This window comes from Mus pahari, chromosome 2 (assembly GCF_900095145.1).
Source record: "Mus pahari chromosome 2, PAHARI_EIJ_v1.1, whole genome shotgun sequence".
Taxonomy (NCBI): domain Eukaryota; kingdom Metazoa; phylum Chordata; class Mammalia; order Rodentia; family Muridae; genus Mus; species Mus pahari.
The window spans coordinates 90,365,652-90,371,145 of record NC_034591.1 but is presented as its reverse complement, the minus strand read 5'-3'; positions in this window follow the sequence as shown (position 1 = coordinate 90,371,145).

Sequence of the window (5,494 nt, the reverse complement as noted above, 5' to 3'; positions counted from 1 at the left end):
AAAAAAAAAAAAAAGAACACACATGATATGCACTCAGTTTTTTTTTATTTAAATTTTCTATTTATCTTGTGAGGGAATCAGGCCTGTGTATGCCACAGCACATGTATGAATGTTGGAGGACAACTGCAGGAATCTATTCTTTTCTTCCACCATACACATCCTGGGCATTGAACTCAAGTCACTATGAGCCACCTTCCTCTGTGTGTGTGTGTGTGTGTGTGTGTGTGTGTGTGTGTGTGTATAGCTTGTTTCTTCATCTATGACAGTGCCTGTGGGATTTAAGTTTCAGAATTTGCAGTCCATTCATAGAGCCAAGTTCCCTTTTCATAAGAAGGAGCTGTATGATAAAGCAGGCAAACTTACAGCCCATTCCTTGACCCAAGAAAGGAATCAAGATGACAAGAGAACAAAGTTCTCTAACCTCCTACTGTCCACTGTCTGTCTGGAGGGCAAAGCCAAGCCAGGATAGACAGGTTCCCTGGGGCTCTAGTCTGGGCTGCAATGCTGGGGTTGTTACAGCTCTTAGAAGAGGATGGAGGAGGTTTGGGTTGCCTGCGTAGGGCAGGTAGCTGAGGTCCAGGGTTTCTTGGCAGCTACCTTGGCACCAGTGGCATAGGTGATGGCATGGTGAGCCTGGCCAGCCAGGCAGGTCCAAGGTCCAACAATGAATACTTGGGGAGAAAGAACTCTCCCCCAAGTAGTACAGCTCGGTAAGGAGAGCCGCTCTCAGAAGAGCCTGGGTGAAATAAGTTTTGCGCTTTATTGCATGCGGACAGGGACTTTATAAACATTGAGGAGTGGGGTGGGATTTAGGGGGGGTAGGTGTTTCCTATTGGCTCAATTTGAGATGTTAGTGATGCTCTATTTCCATGGGGAAGGACTCCAGGTGTCAGTGGGGTGTCATGGTTACATGTTCTAGAGCAGGTACAGAAACGGGTAGGGAGTTGGTTGATCCCTGCCGATCTTATATCTCTGAGATTCCCAGGGTCTGAGCTCACTTGGCCTTACCAGTTCTGTCTGCTGGCATGGACTGCTTGCCCCACAACCTCCTACAGGCTTATTGTAGTCTAGACTGGACCTGAAAGGGGTCATTTGCACACTTAAATGACCTCTTCTATTACAAACAGGGATGGCCCTGCTTGCCCAAGAGGTCCTGGCTAATGGCAGTTACATAATTACCCTGAATCAAGCTTTGGCTTGAGGGTCATTAAAAACGAGTAAGGAAGCCACTAGAAGCTTTCATTTTGTGAGGATTCATAACTGTGTTACTGGAATTTTTCCAGTAACTGCAATACTGTTAGAGTTCTGGGCACTTGGGCTTACACATGGGGGCCACTCACAGGAGCACAGAGTGCTTCTGCTGGTCTTACTCAAGGCCAGTGATATGAAACCATCTGCCAAGTGGTCCATATTTTACAGCAACACCCACCACATTTTAGCAGATCCCTTCCCAGGCAGCAGAGTTAGGGCACCAATATCACAGTATCCCAAACTCCTGGTAAACCTGAACAAGTTCGATTTCCCACATCTCCACAAATCCCTAGCTTCAGTCCTGGGACTCGATTAGCTAAGCAGCAGGTCCATGAGGAGTACTGAGGGTCTGCCTTTTCTGTCTCTTTGGAGAGGCAGCCAGCAATCATCAGTGCAGAAGTCTATATAGCCTGCATCCTTTGTTCATGACAAACACTGTCTGAATGAGCTCACTGATTAGAGGAGCACACCTCTTCCTGGCAGTAAGATTGCATGAACCCAGTGCCCCTGCCTATGGTAGGGGCATTGCCAAGCTATTGTCTAATGCTCCTGGCTCTGGGGAACCAGAGGCAGGAATTAAAGTGTAAGCATGTAGGTCAGCTCTTTTGTTTCATTGCCACTGTTATCAGATAACACCTAGACAAGCTTCAACCTGTAAAAGCTATTAGGTATCAGAGTCATTCCGTTTCTTCACATCTAAACTAGGCATGTCCAACTGCAGCCTGCTGGGAGCTGCATGCAGCTGCCTACCGCCAGGGATAGATAACTGTGAGAGCTAAGGGTGGGAGAGGGAAGTCCAGATGATAATAAAAATTATTTGCTCCTGTCCCAACACTCATTCCAATGGTTTGAGTTAAGAGTCACAGCTCTAGACAACTGACAAGCAACTAAACAGTAATCAAAATGGTGCCACGGTACCTATAAGTGTCATTGGGAGGTGAGAGGCAGCCTTTGGTCACAGCAGATGCCACTCAAACCAGAGCTTCTGGATATGACGAACCATCACCTCCTCTGTATCTGTCTGTCATGTCTGTTGGATTTTTGGCCAAAGAACAGGATAAGCTAGGAGACAGACAGCCCCACAAACCCCCTCCGCAGTCCTTGGAGACTGAGGAAGTCACATATAATGTAGAGAAGAGAGGAACAGTAAAAAGAAGAATATCCATATTTTTTTCTGGGAATGATAGATTTCCTGGAATTCAGACACCACCTCTTTGCTGCTTTGATGTTTGCTTCTGCGGTCATCAAGGTACTGGGGGGTGGGGGTGGGGTGGAGTCTCACTTGCTATGTAGATAGAATTATTGTGAAGCTAACTTGTGTTCTTTAAATGAAAAACATCTCTGAGAGGTTCATGTATCTGAACACTTGACCGGAGTGGTTAGAAAGCCTTTAGGAGGTGCAGCCTTGCTGGAGAAAGCACATCACTGGGTGAGCTTCAGGGGCTCTAGCATCTCCCCACTTCGTCTTTCCTCATTCTGCTTCTAGTTTGAGATCGAGATGGACCGTCTCAGCTTTCTGCTCTTGCTGACGTACTTTCCTTGACACTGTGGACATCTAGTCCTCTGGCCATAAGCTGGAATAAACATGTCACTAAGTTGCTTTTTGGTATTTCCTCACAACAACTGAAAAATAACTAAACAACTGGGAGGTCACTCTGCTGTCTTGGATGCTGCTAGTTTCTACTCTACAAACATCCTGTCCTCAAGGCAACAGTAGGGATGGGTAGAAATCTGTGACTAGGTCACACCGGCAGTCCAACTGCATTACAAGTGTACACTCTGACTTACAACTGTGTGGCTCACAACTGTGTGGCTCACAACTGTGATCCTAGTTATACAGAAGGCCGAGGCAGGAAGATTGTAAGACGCAGGCCAGCCTGGGGAACTTATCGGGACTGTCTCAAAAATAGTCAGTCAGTCTGTCTGTCTGTCTGCCGCCTATTTAGAGGGTTAGGAATGTGCCCAATAGTAGAATGTTTACCCAGCATGCTTTAAGCCCAGGAATCATCCCTAGTAGTAATAAATAAATAAACATAAAAGAGAGGGATTGATTGACCGATTCTAAGTTAAGTATGGTGGCACAGCCTGTAATTGTAGCACTTGGGAAGCAGAGGAGGAGGGTTATGCATTCAAGGCCAAGCTGGGCTACATGGCAAGGCCCTGTCTCAATAATAACAATGACAAAAGTATATTCTGAGGCATTCAGGGGTTAGGTTAGGGCTTGAACATACAGATTTCAAGGGCACACAATTTAGCTCATAGAAGCTATCCATGGGCAAGGCACAAGTTTTTCAAAATATGATTTTTTAAAAAAGAGAGAAGCAACCAGCTCTCTCCAGCTGAGGCTGGTCTCAAAAGCCTTCCTCTAAACTCCAGGATTGCAGGTGTGCGTCACCACAACCGCCCAGCTCCCACTACATTTTCTTGGCTTAGGTTTTCTTGTGTACTACCTGGTGCCTACCTCACTGCACTGATGTGCTGCAGGTGTTAGAGAGGGTGGAATCTGAGAAATAAAAACCTGACAGAAATCATACCTGATATTTCCAGGTTCTTGTCAAATAAAGAATTCAACGCGCGCGCGCGCACACACACGCACACACACACACACACACACCAAAATTAGCTGGTATGTTTTCACAAAAGAAAATGAGAACTGGCAGGGTGGCACACACCTGTGATTCCAGTTCTTAGGTGGTAGAAATGGGAAGATGAGGAATTTGAGGCCAGCCTGGGTCACATGAGAACCCTAAGCCCCCGCTCCCCACACACATACACATACATACACATACACACACACACACACACACACACACACACACAGATTGGGATGGGGGAGCCCACACACACACAGACTGGGATGGAGAACTGGATATAGACACACACAGAAAGACATAGACACACAGGCACACACACACACACACACACACACACACACACACACACACACCAAGACTAGGATGGGGAGCTGGATACAGACAGACNCACAGANAAAGACNCNCNCNCAGNNNCAGAGNCAGNNNGNCGGGGGGGGGGGAAGAGGGAGAGGGAGAGGGTTGTGTCTAGAGAAAAAGATCACAGAAACGGCTAGGAGAAATTAGCAGCCTTGGCTCAAGCCTGCCATTATCTTGGTCACTCCGGAGTCCAGTCAGGAGTACAGAAAGCTCAAGGCTTTCCAGGGCTACAGAGTAAGTTCAATCCCACATTTCTCTGAACAATGTGTTTCCACAGAAAAGTTATGAGGATGAAATATTACTGCGACATATCTAGTATTTGACTATTAAAAAATTCATAAATTTAGATAGCCGATCTTTGACCCAGGCTTAAGTCCCCAATCTACGACTGAGTTATGTATGACTTGGATGGATTACATGCTAATTTCTTCATCTGTAAGGCAGGAAGAGAAATAAACACAACTGCCCATTAGAGCTGTTGCAAGGTGTAGACATCATAGCAGTGGTTGTGCAAGTACATTGTAGACATAGTGGATCTCCTTCAGTGTCTCCTCACTGCACCCTGAGAAAAATACAAAATGACCAAAATGACTTAAAAAATATGGAGATCGGGCTGGTGAGATGGCTCAGCTTGTTACCAAGTGTTATGATTGGAAGTGGATCCCTGGGAGAGACAGAATTCCCAAAGGTTGTCCCTGACTGCATACACACCCCTACAAATGTACACACACACACACTAAAAGGGTTTTGTTTTTGTTTTTGTTTTTGCTTTTTTTCTAGACAGGGTTTCTCTGTATAGCCCTGGCTGTCCTGGAACTCACTCTGTAGACCAGGCTGGCCTCGAACTCAGAAATCCGCCTGCCTCTGCCTCCCGAGTGCTGGGATGAAAGGCGTGCACCACCACTGCCTGGCCACAGTAAGTTTTAGAGGTGGGAAGGAATTTATATAGTCCCTGTTTCTGAGCCTACTAGTGCTAGCTTGCTTCTGAGGCTGACTGACGAAATGGCTGGCACACTTCTGGAGATATCTGGCATAGATTTCTTTCTGTGTCTTTACACAGAAGGCTCACAGCCTCAGGTTTTCACTTAGCTTCAGTTGGCTTGTCAGTCACCAGGTGATCTCCAAAAATTCACTACTGTCCCTGCCCTTTGCTGTGAGTAGGCGCCATCTTCTCTTGTGCTGAGTCAGCATCTGCTGCTGGGTTGGTTTGTTCTCGTTGTTTGTTAGAGACAGGGTCATTTGCAGCCCACACTAATCTTCAGGCTGAAGGCTGGCCTTGAACTCTTCATCAT